Here is a 12,120-nt window from a genome sequence, read left to right on the forward strand (position 1 = left end):
CAAATGTTCTAAAGTTCATCAGCCACTTCCTTGATCTACGCAATGACAACTCTAATGGAAGACCATCTATCATCTACCAATCAAACAAATACCTGCATTGGGTGTAGAAAAAAGAAAAAATAAGGATGAGTATGAAACCACATGTACTCAGTAGTCATCGTTTATGACCGATCCTAATTCAAAGCAATAATGAGAACCATCACCCAACTACCTAAGGTTACCCAATAATGTATATCCGATAATTCCATCATTCCTTACCATTAGAGTAACCAAACACAATGGTCAACATATTTACCAAAAATAGGATATGCTCACCAATCTAGGTGAGTCAACACTATTCGTTCTATGATTAATTTATAAATGAAGTTATTTATGAAAAAGAATCACTAATAAGATATATTAGTCTCAATTAATTATAATGAACCATATGGTATGAAAATAGTGAGAGAGTGTACATATATACGAGTGTATCTTATACTACTAACAAGGTTTGCATATTTATCTCTCATATCAAGCCTCAATCATATCACAAGATTCATAATATTCAAACCCCTAATTAAGTATAAGATAATACAAGACAATGTAATCAAATGAAAAGAATGCCCAAACACAATATCACATATAAAGTTCTATGAAGGCAAAGCAATACAAAAGTGAATACAAATAAAGGATCAAACCAAATCATGTAATGTGATGGAATGAAAATGATGTAATACATTGAAATAAGGCTGATGGGGTGATAACAAATGGTGAAAGTCATCGCATGACTTTCTATATATACTCTCTGAGCTCACAGCTATCAGGTAGGACTCTTGGGGATTTGCAACCCATATATTGTATCTCATAACTCAATCTCAATCAACCTTAGAGGAAAATAACCTCAACCAAGGGTTTCCAATATATCATAGTCCATCTTACCATCAAATGACCTCGCCTAAGGGTTTTAATATATCACAATCCATTTTACCGGCAAATAACCTCGACCAAGGGGTTTTTAAAAAATGTCTCATTTTCTTTCAAAAAATAGTTTTTCCTAGTGGTAGTAATGTCTTATGGATATGAATGTGTGATATGAGGATGCAACGCTCACAACCAATCAGTATGAAGATTAAAATCCATTCAATACAAGTATAAGTGAGCTCAGAATCAACTCAATGTTTCAATAATTCATGTTTCCAGTTTTCAGTTGGCACCACCATAATAAGTAGTTATATTCATCAATAATATCATTTCCAACCCCTCACTCAAGCATCACTATAATGATAACACAATTAAATTCTTAAATAAGACCCACTATCAAGTCAAGTTTCCGCTCGAGCGGCACAATAATTGATAAATCATTTTAATGTGCAAACATAACTAATAACATCAAATCAACTCCCCACTCAGGCATCACAATATTATATCCTCTCAAATCAACAAGTAATATGCATATAAGCCACCACCACTATGTAATGAACCTTTTGGCAATGATTTCAAAAGCGTTGCTATAGAGCACCTATTGCAACGCTTCCAACCAAAAATTATTTTAGTTGAACTGTTTTGCGGTATAAGCATTGTTATTGATTGATAACCGTTGTAATAGAATGACTTATAGCCATGATTACATGAACCGTTACCATAAAGTCACCTATAAAAATACTTAATTGACAAAAAAACATAAAGCTATTACATCGTCGTAATTTATTCCCTCCCAAGATTTTCACTATATCCGCCAAAAATTAAAATAAAAATTTTCCCATTACTGTTGAAAATTTCCCGATAATTGCAATCTTTTCTAGCAACATGATGATCCGCCTCGTCCTCCCATGTCAATGAAGCCTCCACCGTCTCCATCAAGATCTCCGTCACCACACACCGCCAGTATGCTCCATCCACACACCACACATCACACACCACACAACACACACCGCCAGTCTACTCCGACCACACACCACCAGTACACTCCGACCACACACCGCCAGTACACGACCACAATCACCACCAATCGACCACCAGTGCGTGCTCCGACCACCAGTGCTCCGACCAAAAATCAGCTTCTTCACTGCTCTGACAACCACTTCGATTTCAACTCTCAATTTGCACTTCAATTTCCGAGCAAATTTGGGGTTTTCTTCTTTAATTTGGTGATTTTAAGATTAGTGTATTCTTCTAATTTATTAATTCAACCTTTTGTATGGCGAGTGCTATGTTTCTTTAAGTTTAGATGAGGAATTAAACCTTGAAGAAGTTGAAAATATTCTTGCTAAACTTTAGGAGGCTGTGAAATCTGATGTTAGGCAGTTGTCTATTTGGAACGCTTTTGGCATCATACTTCTTAGAACTGGTCGTTTGCAGGTGCAGCCATGTTAATATATTGGTTTGTACTCATTGACATACTTGGAACTTTCTTTGGTTATCTTTTGACGCTTATGGTTTCTGTAGAGTGCTATATCAGTCTTCTCAACTTTGTTGGATATTTCCCCAGACAACTTGGATTGCCTTGGTAATCTTGGAATTGCTTGTCTCTAGAGGTATAAAGAGACATTCATTCTTGCTGGTTTTAGGCTACTTACTGTACTATTCACAACTTATATTAATGTCATTATTCCAATATTCTTGTGTTTGATCTAATTAGCCTAATAAAAAGTAGATTGATGTAGAAGCTAAAAGCAATTGGAGAGGTGGAGAAGCACTTTGTACTTACGTGTTGGAAAATGGCAAAGAGAAATAATATCATATATGTTGTGTGATGAACTGATGTTTCTATTGATGTTGCAACCGGGAAGAAAGAAAAATATAACTTATGTGTGAATCACTTGCTGGGAGGTTAGTTTATCTTTTGCTAAAAAACTGTTGTTGCATCATTATGCTGTGCAACATATGGACTTTGCTATTAGTTGGAATTGAGTTTATATTGGGAAAAATTCACTTATAATCCTCTTTTATTCACGAAAAACTATGTTATACTGTTCCTTTTAGTGATGTGTAAGTCTTTGTTACTTCCTTATTAATTGTGAAACTTATTGTTTTCCTTTCCTTTTCAGTTTGAATTAAAATCCTCTTAGTGAACCTCAAGTGGTAAAAACACTATGGGTTGCACAAATAATCTCAAAACGGTGAACAAGCATGTATATGTCACTAGCTTTCTCTTTTCCTTTTAAGTCCTGCACATTTGATCATATCTACTGATGATTCAAATTGGCTGCTGGAACTTCTCCCTTTCATTAGAAACAATGGAGTCTTCAGTATCGCGTCTTATTTAAGTCATGTGAAGAATGAAATTTGAGTTATGAAGGCTTGAAAGTTCCAAATAAAATTAGGTTTACCAATGTTTCTTCAAGCTGAAGAAAAATCCTGCCTAGTATGTCTATAAAAGAGAGAGAAAAGGTTAATCGACTCATACTATGTTGAGATTATAGAAAATGTGCCTAAGCTTTTCCGACCTGGTAATGTGGCTCTTTGCTGCTTACTCTGATTGCATCACTGGCAAAAATGATGCAATAGCTTCAGACAGATGGGGTTTAAAGATGATAATGTCAGATACTTACCACTCAAAAACAAAGTATACGTATCTTAGATTTCTAAAAAATACTCTTTTCTTGTGATGGTGGTGTTCGGGCTAGCTTCTTTGCACCTCGACTATTCCCCTACACCTTTTTCCTCCCATCAGGACAAGTACCTGGCAACTCTGGTAGCTGAGGCTTAGGCAGATTGGAAAAATCACATGGTTCTGGGATTTGAGCCTGAGACCTCATAGTTCTCCCACTTCGATGACCACTTGGCCACACCTTTTGGGCGCTTAAAAAGCATATGGTATTCTGATGGCAGTCATGGTCGTTCCATTAAGAGAGAAGTGTTTATGTTGTAGGCAGAGAGACCATTTTCAGGAAGTTACCTAGTTATTTCACCATAATAAATGGGAGAACCTCGAGGTATTACAAACCATAATAAGAAGTGTTTATGTTGTAGGCACTTCTGATCCTTTTCATATGTTTCTTGTTTTTTCCTGTACTAGTATTATAAAAAGATTTTTATGATATATCCGATGAATGATTCCTCAAAAATATACCCAGTATAATCCCTCCTTGACAAAGTCCTTCCGTTGGTTATCCTCATTCACTTTGAGGTTCTATGCTCGTGTGTAGCTTTTCCTAAAATGCTAATTCATGTTTGCCGGATAGTGCCTACCACAGGAAATGAGTAGAGAAAAAAATTGATGTCTTAATTTGGTGATAATCAAATCATAATCCTCCACAGGATGTTTTGTTTCTCTCCTTGTACATTAATCAGGTAAAGGATGTCAGTTTCATAATCTCTTTCTCTTGCTTTCCAAACCGATAGAACAGGCATGTTGTAGGAAGAACAGGAAAAGATAATAGATAGAAATGATTTCCATTCGCTTCTCAAGGGAAAAAAAAAGAATTGATGTCCATTCACATGCATAGTAGAATAATCTTTAGCCCCTCCAGGATGCCTTTTGCAAGCAAAGTAACCAACAATTAAACATGTTTCTTTTATCAACTTATCTCCGGTTAGGATAGTACCTGCCCAGTGACTTCCCAGCAAAGGTAGCTATCAGTATAGGCACTTTAGGGCTCCACATTGCGAGCGGTGGGATACCATGTCTCTCTTGAGGAAGCAATTCTAAATGCATTTACTTATAAGGAAAGAGGACATGGACAGGTAAACGAGAACAAATTGATCTAAGTAGGATAAAAATGTTCAATTTCTACTTATCAAAAATGAAAAACAATTTTTTTAATCAATTTCTATGCTTCTTTTTGTTGGTGAGCTAAAGAATTCCTTTATATAGTTTCATGATATATAAATATGTTTTTTGCTCATTTTGAATTGTAGTTATAAAGGATCCTAATTGGAGAAAAATATGATCACTTGAAGCAACTTTATATGACTACTGATTTTACTAAAGGCTACCCTATTAATTTTTGTGAGAAATGTTTAAGATAACACTTAGAACTGTATGCCATTATGATTTCCTTCTTTTGATCAGTGGTGGAACTGTATGCCATTTTGATTTCCTTCTTTTGATCAGTGGTACTATGTCTTTTTTTCTTACTTAGGATCCTAAGTTTCAGTCCAAAATGTCAAGCACTTATCAATCTGTGAAATGTGATAAGGCTTGTCCCTGTGGCCTTAAAAGGCAGCAGTGTATTTATGAAAGACAGCATTCTAAGATAAGTTCAAGTTTTGGGTTGCTTGGAGAGGACGTCATATCTTTTGGAAATCTAAGTGAGCTTGGACCGCAATGAGCTATTTTTGGATGTGAAATTGTGGAAATTGGTGATCTTTATAGCCAACGTGCAGATGGTATAATGGGCTTGGGCCGAGGGGATGTCAGTATAGTTGATCAACTTGTTGAAAAACATGTAACCAGTGATTCTTTCTCCTTGTGCTATGGAGGTATGGACTTTGGTGGTGGGGTGATGGTTCTTGGTGGAATAAACCCCCCTGCTCACAAGGTCTTTACTAAATCAGATTTTGATCCCAGGTATGTATTGGAAATAATTTTTTATATACATAGGAATGTTAGGTCTCCTCTTAACAAATACACTTGATAAATCTTACGCATTTACTCTAGTCTCGTATGGCAACAGCCCATACTACAATATTGAGCTGAAGGAGATACTTGTAGCTGGGAAGCCGCTGAAAATAAATCCTCGGGTTTTTGGTGGAAAACATAGAACTATTCTTGATAGTGGTACAACCTATGCTTTACCTTCCAGAAGCAACATTTATAGCTTTTAAGAGTGCTGTAAGATATTGTTATCTACATATTTGCCAATATTTTTGTCATTTGTTTGATCCTAATCTGCCTGAAAAATGAGTAGTGGCGGAAAAATGCTATTGGAGAGAAGAATATCCTGAAGAAATTAGATTTAGAAAAGATATTCATTTGAATGTTGTGTTTTTGATTATATAAGTCAATCTATTAATTTTTTCTATTATTCAAAGTTCTGTTTACACCACTGATTGGTGACTCAAACCACTATGTCCTTGCGTGACAAGGATCAGCCTGTAGTCAGAGATTCCCATACATTAGTGGACTGCTAAAATCTCTTAGTTAATAATAGTTTGTGAGCCAATGCTTTGTTAGCTACTTCCTTGTCAAAAAGATGCTTTCTCAGCTGCAACATATTTTTGGAAGAAAATGAAGAACCCAAATATCTCGTGATCCTATAACTCCACCACCTAATATATTCCTTCTTTTGCCGCTATTTTCTCTGCTGTTAAAGGACATGATTTACATTGCATAGGCACTCATTACAGTTGATTTTCCTATTTTAAATATCTAAATTTGGTAATACAACACTTTCAAACCTGTTTTGTAAAGCATTTTTTTTTAGTGGAGGGTCTATCACACATAGCCTCTTTACCCCTCAAAGGTACGGTTAAGGGCTACGTACACCCCACTCTCTCCAGACCCCACTCGTGCGAACACACTAGGTATGTTGTTGTTGATGTTAGCTGGTAATATTTTCAATATATGTAGATTCCATGCAAGTTTCTAGACATCTTTGATGTTGTCTTTCATTGCTTTTGCTGCATTATGTTTAGTGAGCGGAAAAGTGGATCATTAGTGGGTTATATATTTAAATGCAACTAAGTCTATTCCTTTCTGGATGAACCTCTTCACTCTTCTTTTCAGGTGATGAAAGAGCTTCATTTTCTGAAATAGATCAAAAGGCTTGATCCTAGTTTTAATGATATTTTTTTTTCAGGGGCTGGAGGGGTATTATATGAAGAATTCTGAAATTAATTTGACGTCTTATGATTTTCTTGTTTGAATTTGTTTTCTTCCTATTGTTGGTGTTACCCATATTAGTAATATCATATATGTTCCAGCGACATGACACTACTCGCAAAGAACTTTCTCCCTGTTGATATGGTATTCAGGGATGGAAATAAACTAATCTTGTTTAAATTTCTTTTCTTCCTACTGCTGGTTTTACCCATATTATTAATATTATATATATTCCAGCGACATGTCACAACTCGCAAAGAACTTTCCGCCTGTTGATATGTTATTTGACGATGGAAATAAACTCACTCTCTCTCCTGTAAACTACTTGTTCCAGGTAAGCACCTTATTCTGCTTTAGTACTTTATTAACTATCTTGCCCGACACTATTTTGGAGTCAGATCTACTAGCTTCTTTTTCTTTTTACTATTTTGTACTGATTATCTTCCCCCTTTTCCATTGTACCTTGCATGTTTTAAAGCACTTCAAAGTACGTGGTGCTTATTGCCTAGGAATTTTCCCGAATGGAATGAATCCAACTAGTCTTCTTGGAGGTACTTCTCACTAATTCACAAGGTTCATCTTCTTGACACTTCCCTTGTTGAAACATGCATGCTTCTATTTGCAACAGGAATCGTTGTTCGCCACACTCTTGTAACTTACGATCGTGAAAATGAAAGAATTAGTTTTTGGAAAACTAATTGTTCCGAGTTATTGGACAGACAGAATTCATCTCCTCCACCTCCATCTCCATCTACACTAGTGGTTTCAGGCTTGGATAACCGAAACTCCACTGCACATATGTCTCCTTCACCAGCTCCTAGTGGACCTCCTGGGTACAATATACCTGGTATGAAGAGACAACTTTTCTCCACATAGTATTTCTACTTGAAGGTTACTCCATCCATTAGGGTGCTGTCATAACTAGAACTGCTTTTGTTTTAGCATTTCTACTAGGAAGTTCTGAAGCTGTATAGATTAATTAAAACATAGGGTCATTTTGATTAAACTGGAAATCTCTAATAACGACTTCAAGGAACACTGAAAACTCTTAGTCCCCTTTTATCCCCTTTCCACTTTTTGTCCAACTCTTTGAATTTTACCTCATATTTTAATTTGTCGAGATTGCAGATATACTCAGATCTTAGATAGGCTAGATAACCTCAACGATTTTGTTAAATTCACAACTCGTGATTGGGCATCAGGGATCTACTCTTAGTCCCTTTTTGTTTGCGTTAGTGATGGATGTGTTGACGCGGCGTATTCAAGGGGAGGTGCCGTGGTGTATGCTTTTTGCAGACGATGTAGTCCTGATAGATGAGACTCGAGGGGGTGTGAATGACAAATTAGAGGTGTGGAGGCAAACTCTTGAGTCTAAAGGGTTCAGGGTGAGCAGAAGCAAGACAGAGTATGTGGAATGCAAGTTTAATGACGTGAGGCGGGAGAATGAGGTAGTAGTGAAGCTGGAAGCACAGGAGGTATGTAAGAGGGATAATTTCAAGTATCTTGGGTCCGTGATCCAGAGTAACGGTGAGATTGACGAGGATGTCTCGCACCGTATTGGGGCGGGATGGATGAAGTGGAAGCTCGCGTCGGGGGTGCTGTGTGATAAGAAGGTGCCGCCCAAGCTTAAAGGCAAATTCTACAGGGGTAGTCCGTCTGGCCTTGTTGTATGGAGCGGAGTGTTAGCCAGTTAAGAACTCCTACATCCAAAAAATGAAGGTGGCAGAAATGCGGATGTTGCGCTGGATGTGTGGGCTGACTAGAGGGGATAGAGTTCGGAATGAGACTATCCGGGAGAAGGTTGGTGTGACTTCAGTGGAGTGCAAGATGCGGGAAGCCCGATTGAGATGGTTCGGACACGTGAAGAGGAGGGGCATGGATGTCCCGGTCCGTAGGTGTGAGAGGCTAGCGTTGGATGGTTTTAGGCGGGGTAGGGGTAGGCCGAAGAAGTACTGGGGTGAGGTGATTAGGCGGGACATGGAACAGTTACAGCTCACCGAGGACATGACCCTAGATAGGAAGGTCTGGAGGACGCGAATTAGGGCAGAGGACTAGGGCCAGTTTAGGTCGCTAGTGTAGGGAATTACTTGGTGGGGGTTTTATTCCTGTTATGATTCCGTGTTCCGTGTTCCATGTTTTATTACGAATCTGTGTGCTTTCCTTTGCTTTCCTCGGTTTTATATTACTTATGGGTGCCGTATTTATGTTATGTAATCTGCTTCTGTGCTTTACTATGTGTTTGTGTGGTATCTCGTGCCTTGAGCCGGGGGTCTATCGGAAACAGCCTTTCTACTTCTTTAGAGGTAGAGGTGTGGACTGCGTACATCTTACCCCCCCAGACCCCACTAGGTGGGAATACACTGGGTTTGTTGTTGATGTTGTCACAACTCGTGATTGGTTAGTGCAAATTACCAAAGCAGTGTGTTGGTCTTTTTGATATATTTGATATTTTAGTGGACAACAGTACCTTACTACATAAATGGTCATTTTGAAATTTGCTATTCTTGAAAGATGAGCCTTGAAATAAGAATATGTAGTGGGTTAGCTAGTTTTGTTTATTAGTGGACTTGTGTAAAGTTCAAAGTAAATTCTCTTCATGGAACCTCTGCAGATCAAATCACTGCAACTAATGTTGCCAAAGAGTGTTTACTAGAAGCTTTGAAAGCAGACTCGAAAGTAGCTCACATTTGGACAAATCTAGCTAATGCTTATTACTTGATGAGTGATCATAGAAGCTCTGCTAAATGCTTGGAATAGGTGCTTCTTTCTTCGAGCTTGAAACCTCTCTTTTATTTAATGTATAAGTAAATTACACTCTTTTTCTTTAATGAGTAGGCAGGAAAAATTGAACCTAATTGTTTAGCAACAAGATATGCTATTGGAGTTCACCGCACCAGGGATGCTGAATCTCAAACCGCACCAGGGATGCTGAATCTCAAACCGCAGCTCTCATGGGCTGGTAGTGAGGATTTCACTGCATCTAATGTATAATGTATAAGCTTGTTGCATATTTTGAATTATGAGATTATTAATGAATGATTTTGTTTTATGATGTGTATATATTGTGTTATAATTTATTATGTATGTAAATACAGATTAACATTAATACGAGTGTCTATTTATATAAATCATTTCAATTTAATAACATGTGGCAATAATTGTTGCAATAGGTCAATGAATCATTGCAATAGGTAGTCAAAAAGCATTGCAACATAATAACAAAAGTGTCGCAATAGATGCTATTGCAACGGTTAGTAACCGTTGCAATAGTTGAAAATAGGCGTCCTAATAAGTAATGAAATAGTTGTATTAGGTACTCAAAAAGCGTTGCTACAGAATAACAAAAGCGTTGCAATAGAGGCTATTGCAATGGTTTAATGTCGTTGCAATAGATTCTATTTCAATGGTTAGCAGCCGTTGCAATAAATGAAAATAGGCATTTCAATAAGTCAAAAAATAACCGTTGCCATAGCAACCTATGGTGATGGTTTGATACCGTTGCCATAGCTTGACCTATGGCGACGGTTCAGACAACCGTCGCATAAACTATTTCAATAGACCTATCGCAACGTCCACCTATAGGACGGTTGTTGAACCGCTGCGGTAAAGCTATGACAATGGTTTTATTGTCTATTGCAACGGTTTTGCAACCGTCACCATAGGGGTAATTTCTAGTAGTGCACTCAAGCACATGATCACATGTAGTTACTCAAGTTCATAAATATGTTCACATAGGCCCCACACGGAAAACACTAAATAAACAGCAATCCAACAACAATATATCATAAAGCAACCCAGACCTAGTTTGTTTCATACATTAAGTCTCATCAACTATTACAAGTTCGTTAATACTCTAACTGTTTACTAAACCTCGACCATTACAGCAAGGTAAGAATAACCTACTATACTCTAAAAAGTATCCAAGTCTGATACAGGTTCCTAATATAGATAATCCCTATCAATTATTCAAGAACATCAAGTTATCCATTTTCAATCCATTTTAGAGGTACTTACAATTAGCAAAACTAGCTGGAATAGAAATTTTTCTAAATATAATCCATCGAAGACTAGTACCCGCACAAATACTTGCCATATCACCTAAGCAAAACCCTAATCTTAAACGAAAAAAAATAATACATACAACTACAACACATAAATAGTTTGGAAAAAGTCAGGGTACATCTCAACTTGCTTTAAATGAAGATCCGCAAGTCCAAACATCATTCAAAGCCTCAACTAAAGTCTTGACTCGATTGAACCTATTCAAAATAATAACACTTCTAATCTACTCAATACATCCAAGTCAAAAGAAAGCTAATGATATCCATATTGACCTTATTTAAGACTGGTCCAAAATAGGTTCGAAAAATAAATCAAAAAACAAAAGGGGTACAACCAAAATTTTATTTAATAAAAATTATCCACACATCAGAAGGAGTCTATAGTTAAAAACCCACATAAAATTGTGTAGAAATTGAACCTCAAATAAATAAAAACTCACTTATCAATTTATCGAGCAAAACCCCAAAACACGATTAAAATAATGGATTTGAAGTTGTTTCATGATGAAATCTTTAGGGAATGATGGAATAAGGATTTGGGAACTTACCCACAAAATAAATAAATAAATCATAAATATCCCTTTGAAATCACCTTAATCCAAACTCTAGAAGACCAAAATGAAGAAAATATGATCTGTAGCCAAAAAAAGAGTGTTCAATTTGTCCAGGACATCAATCTTTGTAGTCGTGGGCCCTGACCCTCATGATCATTTACCTTGCTTTCATGCATTTATGGTGTCTAAAGCTTTTTTTATAACTGTCTCAAGTTATTTAAGACTTGCTGGGACTGATAGTTCAGTTTTTGGGTGGTTCATTGAGAATTTTAGTAATACCAAATATATTATTGAATATTTAATCAAAATTAGAATTTGGTAAAAGTGTAATTTATTACTCTTCTAAAATATTTTTGACATTGATAAAATTGTTTAGTTATGATATATTTATGTTACTTTATAATAGCTTTTATAATCCATTAATATTTTATACAAAGATAGTGAATCTATAAATCTTAAAATATTATTATTATATAATAGAGATTTTATTAGAAATAATTTTTTATTAATTGTGGTACATTCAAAATACTGTATTTATTTTATGATCTACCTATGCAATACTCGAATATAGTGAATGAGGCAGTTAAATTAAAAAAAGTGACACCTCCACTTCCCCGTGAAAGTGGAGGGAGATTCCAATTTGCCTTAAACATTCAGTGTGGCAACATTTAAAGATAATTAGTGCCACTTAATTACTAAAATGTGGCCACATAGCCTAACTTGCCTAACTTATAATTTGTAGTATATATATATAGTATGT

Source organism: Capsicum annuum, chromosome 6 (genome assembly GCF_002878395.1).
Source record: "Capsicum annuum cultivar UCD-10X-F1 chromosome 6, UCD10Xv1.1, whole genome shotgun sequence".
In the NCBI taxonomy this organism is placed as follows: Eukaryota; Viridiplantae; Streptophyta; class Magnoliopsida; order Solanales; family Solanaceae; genus Capsicum; species Capsicum annuum.